Consider the following 14,306-nt stretch of genomic DNA (forward strand, 5'->3'; position numbering starts at 1 on the left):
GCACATTTAAATGTCCCAGGACTAGAAAAACATCAGAAGGAATTACTGAAAGCTTTATTGATTTAATCAGATAATTTTGCACAAATTATGGTCCATAAAATTCTAGGTGCTCTGTAGTCTTCCATGAGACAGAGTTGAAGCTACTGTCATCCCTCTAGGTAGGATGTAGAAGAGCAAAGAAGGATTAGTGTGATTTAAGATAAATGCATGAAGCATAGGGGAGGCATTTGCTGAGAGAACAGGGAACAGTTTCTAAGTAAGCTGGACTATGAGTGTGTAAGGAAATGAGAAGGTGAGAAAGGGAGGTTGAGGGCAGGTAAGGACATCCTTGAATAATATTTGAGGCATTGGGACTTTGTAGGCAACCGGGAACTATTTAAATTTTTCAAGCCAGAAAGTGGCATGGTCAGAGGTTTGCTTTAAGAAGACAACTGGCAAGAAGGTGAGAATGGATTGTTTTGGTAGGGGGCAGAATGACTAGAGACAGGGGTATACTTAGGAAGTTATTGCAATTGTCTGGATAAGAGGTGACAAAGGTTGCACTTGGGCAGTGGAAAAGAGAGAACAAATAGAAGGCATATTGCAGTGCAAAATCTACAGAACTTTTTGACTAACTAGGGAAAGGGAAAGAGAGACGGAGAAGGATGACTCAGGATTTTAGCCTGAGGAAAGTGCTTGAGTTATCTAATTTAACATTCAGAATGCAGAACCTATCTGTCAACACCTGGCTTTCCTCATTTATTCTTAATGCATGCATGTGTGTGTGTGTGTGTGTTTGTGTGTGTGTAACTCTATGTACATATGGAATGCTATACATCAATAGCTGAATATCTCTCTCTCACAGACAGTCTCTCTCTCTCTCTTCTATTTCAGTCTTCATTCACCTTAAATGTATGTAATTATTGGCATTGTGAAATGAGGGTGTGAGGCTTTCTAACTTTGAGAAATAGCAGTTTTTATACTGGCAATGTAGAGATTATGTTTTATGATTTTGAAAATATTGAAGCTTGCCCTATTGATAATAGTAGCTTCCATTGACTGAGTGCTTCTGTGCAATGCTTTACACACATTTGCTTCACTTACCCTCACAACAATATGTGAGATGGACACTATTAAGGCCCCACTTCCCTCGCCCCATTCCCAAACAATTCCCAACTCCCTCCTCCCTTGCTAACCACCATAAAGACTGACCTCCCTTGCAACAAGGGTGGTCATGGAACCCAGGGCTGGACAATGAGAATATAAATGGCATCTGTTTAGAGAGTTCTAGGTAAGTCATTGGTTTCCAGATAAAGGGAATAGCATAAGAGGAGACAGCTGGTATACTTACTCTTTTCCTTCTTCCTGGCTTGAGCATGGTGGATGCGACGCTTAAGGTTCTGGCAGCCACTGGCAACCACAGATGACAAACACAGAGATAAAAAGCCAATGAGCAGGAGAAAGAAAGAGTGTGTGATCTGTGATCTCAGTGACAATGCTGAGTGACTGAACCAGCCTTGGAACCCCTATGCCCATGTTTCTTGATAAGTGTTCAAGCCACCATTAGTTTTTTTTGTTTTTTTATTTTTATTTTTTTCTGTTACTTGCAGGAAAATGAACTCTAATGTGCAGTTATTTGCCCAGGGCCAAACCAGGAAATGGTGGAGCTGGGATGCAAACACAGGTGTCTTTCTGACTCCAAAGTGATGTTATTAGCTATTTAAGATATAATTAGAAAGACATTTGGTCTTTGCTCCTGGTTCCTGGTACAAGGCTCTTAAAACCCTTGGAATTTCCTGAATAATAAGGGTGATAGAATCATCTTTGTTCTAATGAGGTGATTCTTAGTGGGACCCTAGAAATCTTGTCACCAGAAAGACCAAGCCTTCATTAGAAGCTTGGAACTTTCAATCCCCGCCCCACCACCTAACCAACAGGGAGGGCAAAATGGGTGAAGATTGGATCAGTCACCAATGGCCAATGATTTAATCAATTGTACCTACATAATGACGCCGCCATAAAAATTAAACAATGGGGTTGGGGAGCTTCTGAGTTGGTGAACACATCCACATGCTGGGAGAGGGGCACACTCCAACTTCATGGGGACAAAAGCTCCCATACTTGGAGCCCTTCCAGACCTCACCCTATGTACCTCTTCATCTGGCCGTTCATTTGTATCCTTTATCATAAACTGGTAAATGTTAAGTAGAGTCCTTTCCCAAGTTCTGTGAGCCATTCTAGCAAATGATCCTACATGAAAGAGTGAATTTGGGAACTCCCAGTTTACACTTGGTTGTCAGAAGTATAGGGGGCCTGGGACTTGCGATTGGTATCTGAAGTGGGGCCATTCTTGTGGGACTAAGCCCTTTAACTTGTAGGATTTGATGTTAACTTCAGCTAGATAGTGACAGAATTGAATTGAATTGTTGGCTACCCAGTTGGTGTCAGAGAGTTGGAGAAATGGTGTGGATAATTCCCACCCATCTGGTGTAAAAAATGTCAGGAGAAAAGAAGAACCCTACTACCACACATTCTCCCTCTTCTAGTACCCACTCTGAACAACATAAAGGGTTTGTTTTGTTGTGTGTGATGGATTCACTTGCTGTGCTTTCTCTGGCCTTTGTCTCTCACTTCTTCCTCCACAGTTTTGGATGTCTTCTAGTGTCAGGCAGTGAAACCCAGCCTTAGGAGATAGCGAGATGATTCTCGTTCAGCCCTACTCTCAAGTTCCTCACAATATAGAAGAGGGGTTGGCAAAGTATGTTGATCTGCCACCATTTTTGTATGACCCATAAGCTAAGAATGGTTTTCACATATTCAGTGGGTTGAAAGATAATCCAAAGAAGAATATTTTATGACCAGTAAAATGATATGAAATTCAAGTTTTAGTGTCCATAAATACAATTATGATGGAATACAGCCTCGCCGATTTGTTTATGTGTTGTCTACAGTAACTCTTGCACTACAACCATAAAACTGAGTAGTTGCAACCGAGATCATATGGTCTACAAAGCCTGTATTTGCCACCTGGCCCTTTGAGGAAAAGTGTGCTGACCTCTTATCTAAGAGGGTGGAATTTATGGATTAGGCAAATGAATAAGTCATTCTAGGTAGGGAAAGAGAAAGGATGTAGTATAACTAAGATACTTAGAAAAATTTCCCAAAATAGCAGGTGGATCCAAAGCTCTGGGTCTCATCTCTAGACATTTTTCCTTTAAAGATAGATTCTATACAAGAGATAGAGGTGGACAAGGGAAGGGTGGTCTGGGATATGTATTAGTTACTTTTTTCCAGTGAATGTCTTTGTTACTCATTCCTTAGAGGCAGAAGTCTGTGCTTCAGTTAGTTTGAACTCCAGCCAGAGAGAACAGATCATGAATACTTCTAATGCACACTGTCAAAATCCTGAGTTAAATAATTTTACTTTCAAAAAAATTGACCTTTTAATTAAGGTCCCCAGAGTCTCCCACGAATTGGCTGTCACCTGAAACTATTGTATGCTTGGAATTTCTGTGAGCACACAAGACACCCTGCTCAGATCCTGATTCCTACAAACCGGATACTGCTGTCCTCATGAATCCTATAGACCTTGTGCACATCCCTGGGATGGTGGAAGATTTCTTTCCGTGAACTCAACTCTTGTAAAAATCAAGAGAAATGTTTCATTTTTTTTCTTTCCAAAAGAAAGTAAGTGCCAGGAAATCTTCCATAGTAACAGTGCTTGTCATTCAACCACTGTCACATGACTTAGAAAGCACTTTTCTGGGCATTTTTGTTCTAAGCCTTAAAATAACCATGACCTACATAATGTGATCATAATGAAAAATGGTTGAACTATGTAAAACTCCAATGCTGATATGCCAATGAAATACACTTTTGAGATCAATGCACTCATCCCCTTTTTGTCTTTATTTTACGGAGGAGGAAACTGAGACTTAGCCAGAAAGGCAGCCAATCAATGGCAACATCAAGGTGTGTGCTTTCTATTTACAGTGATAATGATGGTCAAGGCTACCTTATCACTGGCCTAATTAGATATGACCTAATGTGTGTGGGTTATAGGTGGGATGATTCTATAATTTGTTACCCAAACTGAAATACCTTGGTTCATCAGGCATAAAGCAGCCTTGTTCCCTGAGACCTATGGCCATGCTATATGCAGTAGGCAGATGCCATAGGCCATGTGACTCGTTCTGATAATCAGGTAAGTCCCTAAAATTTGCTTCTATTTCCTGACTTGTGTTCTCAGTCCTGTGGACCCAGCACCTTGGAATGTCAGCATTTGATGAATGTTGGCCCTGTAGAGATTCAGTTCAGATTTCTCCCACTAATCTCTGGTTTTAGGCCATATTCAGAGCCTGAGCAATAAAGAAATCAGGATGTAACAGGGAAATATGAATGTGTCATATATTCTTGCATTGACTCAATCTTTATCTATCTCCAAGGTATTAAATTTCCTGTCTTTAGGTCAGAGAGAATGTTTTCAAACAGGAGTGGGAGACGATTCTAGACAAACCAGAGTGGAATATCCAGGCAGAAGAGGAAAGAGAATGAAATCTCTTTTCTTGACATTGTGTGTGCATTTTGTTGTGTTTGTTTTTAGAAAGTAGTAACAGCTAATCAATATTTATTAATTATCAGTGGTGTCCTCATCTCTGAGCTATGTGGGAGAACGAAGAAACATGACAGGGAAAGAAAGAGAAAATATAATTATTTCACTATTGTTTATAATAAAGAACTAACTAAGGAAATAGATAGCTAAGAAAATTAAAATAATACTACACTTATAAAGGCAACTGTTAGAACACAAATACAGACTTTCTTAATATTAGAATAATTACACATAAAAGCTATAGTGTCTTAGTTCAGGTTGCTATAACAGAATACCACAGACTGAGTGGTTTATAAACAGCAGTAATTTGTATCTTACAGATCTGAAAGCTGGAATTCTGAGATCAGAGTGCCAGCATGGTCAGCTTCTGCTGAGGACTGTCTTCAGGGCTGCAGACTGAAGACTTCTCATTTTATCCTCACGTGGTGGAAAGAGCAAGATAACTTTCTGGGGTCTCTTTTAGAAGAACACTAATTTCACTCATTAGGCCTCCTCACTCATGACTTAATTATCTTCAAAGTCCCCACCTCCTAATACCATCACATTGGGGTACGGATTTCAACACGTAAATTTTGGTGGGGGTTGGGAGAGGAGCACAAGCATTTAGTCCATAATAGCCACATAATGAAAAGATTTAAAAAATGAAATTATTCAACAGGAACACAGTACAAATAATATGATAGGACAAAGACCAAATATATTTTATCTGTTAATAAAAGTAAATCTTCATTAAGATAATTTTCAGAATGAATCGCAAAGCAAACCCAACTCTGTTATATGTAAGAGATACATCTAAACAAAGATATTCACAAAGTTTAAGAGTTAAAGATACACCAGAGAAATACAAACACAAGGAAAGCAGTGATTGATATCTTAATATCACACAACATGGAATTCAAGACAAAGATCAATAAATAAGGAAGGAAGGGTACCTTTTAATGTAAATGATATAAATCAGTTTAAGATAACATTTATGAATAACTATATGCCAAATAATATAGCATCCACCTTTATAAAGCAGAAATTAGACACAAGAAATAGGCAGATACCCTAATATAAAGGGAATTTAATTCACTTTTCTCAGTCTATTTTATACCAAGAGGACAATAATAAACAAGGATATAGAATACCTAAGTAATTAATGAGACAGACATGATTAATCCATGTAACTAAAGAATACAGAATAAGCTTTTTGTTTTTTCAAAAGCTGTGAAAACATTCATAGAAAGTGATCATATATTAACTCATAAATAAATCTTTAATAAATTCCCAAAATAGATATAGTATGGATAACATTGAGTAGCTATAATTCATTAAAACTAAACACTGATAACAAAAGAGAAAGCAAAAACTCCTTCCATCTGGAAATTATAAAAGCTCTCTTAATGCTCAGAGAGGAAATACAAATCAAAATGGAAGATTGTTTTAGGAAAAAACAGTAATGAAAGTACTCTTTATCGGAATTTGTGGAATACTATGGGTTGAGTTGTGTACCCAAATTCATATGTTGAAGTCCTAACCCTCATTATCTCAAAATGTATTATTTGGAGATAAGGTCTTTACAGAGGTAATTGAGTTAAAATGAAGTCATTAGAAGGGGTGTCCTTACCAAATAGGACTGGTATCCTCATAAAAAAGGGGAAATTTGGACACAGATACACATATATAGGGAGAAGACTACGTGAAGAGAAGGCAAGATCAGGGTGATGCTTCTACAAGCCAAGGACTGACAAAGATTGCCAGCAAACCACCAGAAGCTGGGGGAGAGGCATGGGGCAGATTCTTCTTAACAGCCCTCAGAGGGAACCAACCCTAATCATGCCTTGACCTTGTACTTCCAGCTCTCAGAAAACTGCGAGTCTTGAACTGGGTTTAAGATACCTGGTTTGTGGTACTTCGCTATGGCAGCCTTAGAAAACTACTACACAGATAAAGCAGTGTACAGAGAAAAAAAAATCATAGCTTAAATAGCAAAAGAAAAAATAAAATGAGTTAAGCATTATGCTCAAAAAGTTAGAAACAATATACCAAAATATATTGAAGGACTCTAGAAGGAAGGTATCAATAGTGATAAAAGTGGGAATTAACAAATTAGAAAACAGATTAACAGTACTAGTAAATCAATCCCAGCTCTAGTTCTTTGAACCAATGAAATACATAAATCATTAGATAACATAATTAAGAAATAACTGTCAAAATGTAAACACACAAATGAGAACTTGAAAGGGCGAAACAATGAAGAAACAGAGAAAAATTTTTAAAAATTAAAAGAAACCACTTGGTTCTACTTTAAGCAGATGAATGTAAAAATCTAGATGATATAGATATTTTTCTAGAAAAATATAATTTATCAATACTAACTTTAGAAGAAGTAAATTACCTAAATAAACTGAATTGAAAAAAATAATCAAAGAGCTACTTTCCCAAAAAAGCACCAGGTATTGATGATGTCTTACTTTATTTTGTGTTGCTATAACCGAATACCTGAGGCCAGTAGAAATTGAGAAAGAAAACAGATTTGTTTCTTACTATTCTGGAGTCTGGGAAGTCCAAGACTGGGAGGCTGCTCCTGATCAGCTTCTGATGAGGGCCTCATGCTGTGTCATAACATGGTAGAAGGCATTGCAGGATGAGAGGGACACAAAAGCCAAACTAGCTTTTATAACAGACCCACTCTCATGATGACTAATGCATTCCAGTAATAATCCATTAATTCATTAACCCATTAATCCACCAGTAGATTAATCTATTCATGAGGGCAGAGCCCTCATGACCCAATTGCCTCTTAAAGACCCCACCACTTAATAGTGTTACATTGGGTCATAAATTTTAATGTGAGTTTTGAAGGGAACAAGGAAAAACTCTATAAAGCTTTCAAAGAGTAGATAGTTCTAGCTTTGATTAAAAAAAACACTTAATAAAATAGATATAGATGGTTACTTTCTTAACGTGATAAAATATATCTCTCTCATCCTAAAAGCCAAAATCATCATTACTCAGGAATTTGTAACATTCTAATTAGAAACAAGAGCAAGGCAAAAATGCTCACGTTATTGAAAATTGTACTGGAGGAATTATCCAATTTAAATAGACGAGAGAAAGAAATTGACAGTAAAAAAAAATCGAAAAGTGGGACGTAAAACTATTACTATTTGCAGATCTTATGACTGTATATCTGGAAAACTCAAGAGAATTAACTAAAAAGAATTACAAACAATAAGATAATTTAGTATGGTGGCAGGATTCAAAACTATAGAAATCAATACTTTTGCATATGCAAATAACAGCCAGTTAGAAAATATAATGGAGAAATCACCCTATTACAGTGGCCGTGCATATATAAAGACATAACACCTAGGAATAAACTTAATAAAAAATGTGCAATACATATAGGAACAAAAAGTTTTAAATCCCAAAAGATACAAAAGAAGACTTGAGAAAATGGAATAACTACACACTTGGATAGAAAAACTCATAATAATAAAATGTCAGTTCTTATTAACTTATTATTACAACTAACATAATAGTATACACAGGGTTTTGTTTTTAATTAGATAAGCTCATTCCAAAGTTCACTTGAAAAAATAAACTAGAATGGTAAGAAGGATACTTGCAAATAAAAGAAATGGCTAGCCTAACCAGATAAAAAAACATACTATAAAGCCTCAAAAACTAAAGCAAGGTAGTTGTGGTGAATGAATAGCGCTGCCCATGAAACAAAATAGAAAATCCGGAAATAGGTCCAACTACTATGGTAATTCAGAATATGATAAAGAAGATACCCCAAATTATAGGACAATTCAGTAAATGATGTTGGAATAACTGCATAGCCATTTGGAAATATTTCAAAAGTGTCAAACATTTGAATGCGAAATATGAAACCATAAAAGTATACAATGGAAATATGGCAGAATATTTCGTGTTTATAGATAGAAAGACAACATTTTTAAGATATCAGTTCTTCCCAACTGGTTCTATATATTCAATGCAATTCCAATCAAAATCTCAGCAAGTTATTTTGTAGATAGGAAGAAACTGATTGTAATGTGAGTTTTCATCTGGAAAGGCAAAGACCCAGAATAGTCAACACAATATTTAGGAGAAGAACAACATCAGATGACTGACGTTACCCAACTTAAAGACTTACTATAAAGCTACAGTGATTAAGCAATGTGGTGAAAGAACAGACAAATAGATCAATGGGACAGAATAGAAAGCCCAGAAACAGACCCACATAAATTTGGTCAATTGATCATTGAGCAAAAGTAATACAGTGTAGGAAAGGCATTGCAATACATATGAGCAAAGGCAATACAATGGAGAAAATAGTCTTTTCAACAAATGATTCTGGAACAACTGGACATTCATGTACAAAGAAATGAATCTAAACACAGACCTTACACCTTTCACATACAAAAAAACCTCAAAACTGATCACAGACCTAAATGTGAAGTACAAAACTATAAAATTCCTGGAAGATAACAAGAGATGACCTTGGTTTTGGCAATGACTTTTTAGACGTCATACCAAAGGCATGATCCATGAAAGAAGGAATTAATAAGCTGGACCAATAAAATCTAAAATTTTTCCTACGCAAAAATCATGATCAAGAGAATAAATAGACAAGCCAGACTGAGATTAAATATTTGCAAATACATATCAGATAAAAAACTTATAAGATATGAAAAACCTCTTAACCTCAACAATAAGAATACAAACAACTCAAAAAAAATGGGCCACATGTCTTAGGAAACACCCTTTCAAAGAAGATACATAGATGGCAAATAAGCCTATAAAAAATGTTTCACGTCATATGTTATCAGGGAAATGAAAATTAAAACAACAACGAGATACCACTACATATCTATTAGAATGGCCAAAATCCAGATCACAGGCAACACCAAATGCTGGTATGTGGAGGCATCATGCTATATAACTTCAAACTATACTACAGGGCTACATAAGCAAAACAGCATAGTACTGGTACAAAAACACACACCTAGACCAATGGAGCACAACAGCGGGCCCAGAAATAAGGCTGCATACCTACAACCATCTGATCTTCGACAAAACTGACAAAAACAAGCAATGGGGAAAGGACTCCCTATTCAATAAATGGTGCTGTGATAAATGGCTAGCCATATGCAGAAGATTGAAGCTGGACTCCTCTCTTCACACCATACACAAAAATCAACCAAAGACAGATTAAAGACTTAAATGTAAAACCCAAAACTATAAAAACCCTGGAAGACAATCTAGGCAACACCATTCAGGACACAGGAACAGGCAAAGATTTTATGACAAAGATGCCAAAAGCAATTGCAACAGAAGCAAAAATTGACAAATGGGATCTAATTAAAGTAAAGAGCTTCTGCACATCAAAACAAACTATCAACAGAGTGAACAGGTAACCTACAGAATGAGAGAAAATTTTTGCAAACTATGCATCTGACAAAGGTCTACTATCCAGCACCTATAAGGAACTTAAACAAATTTACAAGAAAAAAACCAAACAACTCCATTAAAAAGTGGGCAAAAGACATGAACAGACACTTCTCAAAAGGAGACATACATATGGCCAAGAAGCATATGAAAGAAAAGCTCAACATCACTGATCATCACAGAAATGCAAATCAAAATCACAATGAGATAGCATCTCACACTAGTCAGAATGGTATCAATAAGTCAAAAAATAACAGATGTGGCTGGGCACGGTGGCTCATGCCTGTAATCCCAACACTTTGGGAGGCTGAGGTGGGTGAATCACGAGATCAGGAGATCGAGACCATCCTGGCCAATAGGGTGAAACCCCATCTCTACTAAAAATACAAAAATCAGCCGGGAATGGCGGCATGTGCCTGTAGTCCCAGCTACTAATGAGGCTGAAGCAGGAGAATCGCTTGAACCTGGGAGGCAGATGTTGCAGTGAGCCAAGATCACTCCACTGCACTCCAGCCTGGGCGACAGAGTGAGACTCCATCTCAAAAAACAAAACAAAACAAACAACAACAACCCCCCCTACCCAAAAAAACCAAAAAAACCAAAAACGGATGCTAGCAAGGTTCTGGAGAAATAGGAAAGCTTATACACTGTTGATGGGAGTGTAAATTAGTTCAACCATTGTGGAAGATAGTGTGATAATTCCTCAAAGACCTAAAGACAGAAATATTCAACCCAGAAATCCTGCTCCTGCATATGTACCCAAAGTAATAGAAATCATTCTATGATAAAGACATATACATGCGTATGTTCATTACAGCACTGTTCATAATAGCAAAGACATGAAATCAGCCTAAATGCCCATCAATGGGTAGACTAGATAAGGAAAGTGTGGTACATGTATACCATGGAATACTATGCAGCATAGAAAAGAACAAGATAATGTCCTTTACAGGAATATGGATGAAGCTGGAAGCCATTATCCTTAGCAAACTAATGCAGGAACAGAAAACCAAATACTTCATGTTCTCACTTATAAATGGGAGCTAAGTGATGAGAACACATGGACACATAAAAAGGAACAACAGACACTGGGGCCTATCAGATGGTGGAGGTTAGGAAGAGGGAGAGGATGAGGAAAAACAATTAATGGATACTAGGCATAATACCTGGGTGATGAAATAATCTGTACAACAAACCCCCATGATCCAAGTTTACCTATATAACAGACCTGCACATGTACCCCTGAACTTAAAATAAAAGTTAAAAAGAAAAAGAACTTTTATTCATTGCTGGTGGAATTTCAAAATGATGCAGCCACTTTGGAAGACAGTTTGGTGATTTCTTATAAAACTAAACATACTCTAACCATACAATCCAGCCATTGCTCCCCTTGGCATTTACCAAAAGCAGTTGAAAACTTATGCTTACACCAAAGCCTGCACATGAATGTTTATAGCATCATAATTGCCAAAATTTGAAAGCAACCAAGATGTCTTTCTGTAGGTGAATGGATAAATAACCTGTAGTACATCCAGACAATAAAATACTAATTAATGCTAAAAAAATTGGTTTCCGTTTTTATAAAAGTGGGCCAAAACAAACAAATGAAAAAGGAAATGAGCTATCAAACTATGAAAAAGCATGGGAGAAACGTAAATGCATATCACTGAGTGAAAGAAAACAATGTGGAAAGCTTTTGTACTGTATGATTCCAACTATACGACATTTCGAAAGGCAAAACTATAAGGCAGAGGTTGCCAGATCACTGAAAAGATCATTGGTTGCTAGGGGTTGGGGAAAGGGACGAATAGACAAAGCACAGAAGATTTTTAAGGCAATGAAAATAACCAGTATGCTAGCATTGTGGTGGATATATGTTATAATACATTTGTACAAACCAATAGAAAGTACAACACCAAGAGTAAACTCTAGGTAAACTGTGGACTTTGAGTGATAAGGATGTGTCAATATAGATTCATAGATTTTAACAAATATACCACTATCTTGGGGAATGTTGGTCATGGGGAGACTATGCATGCATGGGGGCAGAGGGTATATGGGAAATCTGTACTTTCCTCTCAATTTTGCTGTGAACCTAAAACCACTCTAAAAACAAAAAACAAAACAAAAACAAACAAACAAACAAAACCGTCATAAAAGTTCTGTCTAACGGAAAAATAAGGAAACAACCAACTGGGAAGAAGCATTTGCAACTCTTAACAAAGAAACAGCAGTGATTTTTGTTATTAAAAAAAGTACCCTTCTTACAACTCAATAATAAAAAGACACATAACACAATTAAAATAGGGACAAAGAATCTGAGTAGACATTTCTCCAAAGAAGACTTAGAAGTGGTCAATAAGCACATGAAAAGATGCTCAACATGATTGGCTATCAGGGAAATGCAGAAGAAAACCGCAATGAGATATCATCTTACACCAACTAGGATGACTATAATAACAAAGGCAGATGATAACAAGTGTTTGTGAGGCTGTGGAAAAATGTGAACCTTCATACAGTGCTAATGGCAATGTAAAATGGCTTAGCCTCTTTGGAAAATAGCCTGGTGGTTCCTCAGAATGTTAAACACACAGTGCTGTGTGACTCAGAAATTCTTCTCCTGGGTAAATATCCAAGAAAATTGAAAACATACATCTACACAAAAAATTTCTATGCTAATATTTATAGCAGTATTATTTATGATAGGCAAAAGGTGAAACAACCCAAATGCCCATCAACTGATAAACAGATAAATAGAATGTGGTATATTTATACGTTGCAGTATTATTCAACAATAAAAGGAAATAAAGTATGAATACACGCTACCCATGAATGAGCCTTGAAAACATTATGCTAAGTTAAAGAAGCCAGTCACTCCCACAGGTGGTATAAAATTAAAGAAAAGAAGCCAGTCACAAAAGATTGCATATGGTATAGTCTGTTTATGCGAAACATTCCTAAACGGCAAATATCCAGACACAGTAGCTTAACGGCGGCCTAGGTTTGGGAGTGGGAAAGGGGGAGTGAGGTTGGATGGAGCGGTGGGGGAAGGGATGGAGGGTGGGGATGTTTTCAGGGGAATGAAGGGTAGTTAGGAGGTGATGGCTAAAGTAGACAAGATTTCTCTTTGGGATGAAAATGTTCTAAAATCAATTGTGGTTGTGATTGTACAACTCTGAATATACTAAAAACCGTGGAATTGTGTATTTTAAATGGGTGAATTATATGGCTGTGAGTTATATCTAAATAAAACTGTTATATAAAAAATAAAACTGCTGTGTTACCAAATTTAAAAAAAAAGTCTTATCCATGGTATCACTTAAAATCATCCTGGTGCCACTTAAACCATCCCACATATCACCAGTAATGTGCATTCCAAGTCTGAAAAACACTGATGACTCAAATAAAAGTAGCATGGGTTATTCCTAGAAAAACGGTTTAAACTTCATCTAATCATGATGATGCGATCAGAGAAATCCAGAACATGGGGTGTTCTGTGAGACAACAGGCCTGGATTCTTCAGAAACATCAGTGTCATCAATGACCACAAAAAGGCAAGGCTACTGCTCTGGATTAAAAGAGAGAAAATCGGTGTGACAACTAAGTTAAATGTATGATCTTTCAGTGGATCCTAGATAAAAGAAAAAAAGAAGAAGCCATAAAGATATATTTGGGAAAACTGAGGAAATTTGAATATGACTGAATGGTATAATATTATCTGTTAAACTCCTTCGGTATGATAATGGTATTAGTGATACATAGGAGAACGCCCTTGTTGTTAGTAGAAATACACTTAAATATTAGAGAACAAAGTGTCATGGTGTCTGACACTTATTTTAAAGTAGTTTAGCTACATACACACACATGTGTGTATAAAGCAAAAATCATGTTTCCACTATGATATTCTTTCATCTTTCTGTAGTTTTGACATTTTTCAAAATAGAAACTTGGAAAAAATTAATTAAAAGAAATTGAAGCCTTAAAAAATAAATAATTGAAGCAATGAAGGCCTTTGGCTTGAATAAGTTACATGATTGTCCCAATACTTAGTTCACTTCTCTTTGTATGAGCATTTCACTTTTCATAACACAATTTTACTATTTTTTATTAGTTTCTGAAGAAAATTGTAAGTTGATTACCACTAATTCTTTCAAGTTTTCCCTGAAAATAATTCCTTATTGCACAGAGCAGTATCTTGGGACCTGAATCATATGAGCTTTTCCTCCCATTTTGTGCCACTGGCTTTTTGGGAGATCTTGGTCAAGTTGCCTCC

At 36.6% G+C, this 14,306-nt stretch overlaps 1 long non-coding RNA gene across 2 annotated transcripts in view; it reads left to right on the forward strand.

The window, feature by feature from the left end:
* Window positions 1–14,306, forward strand: part of LOC110742084 — a 241,127-nt gene that overhangs the window by 191,069 nt on the left and 35,752 nt on the right. Inside the window, exon 5 of one of the 2 annotated variants that reach the window (XR_004179660.1) lies at window positions 4,912–9,698. The exons of the other annotated variant lie outside the window; for it this stretch is intronic. This is a non-coding gene — a long non-coding RNA (uncharacterized LOC110742084). Of the gene's footprint in view, window positions 1–4,911; window positions 9,699–14,306 lie in introns of those variants that run through there. 2 annotated transcript variants of the gene reach the window in all.

The sequence above is a fragment of the Papio anubis genome, chromosome 18, assembly GCF_008728515.1.
Source record: "Papio anubis isolate 15944 chromosome 18, Panubis1.0, whole genome shotgun sequence".
Taxonomy (NCBI): domain Eukaryota; kingdom Metazoa; phylum Chordata; class Mammalia; order Primates; family Cercopithecidae; genus Papio; species Papio anubis.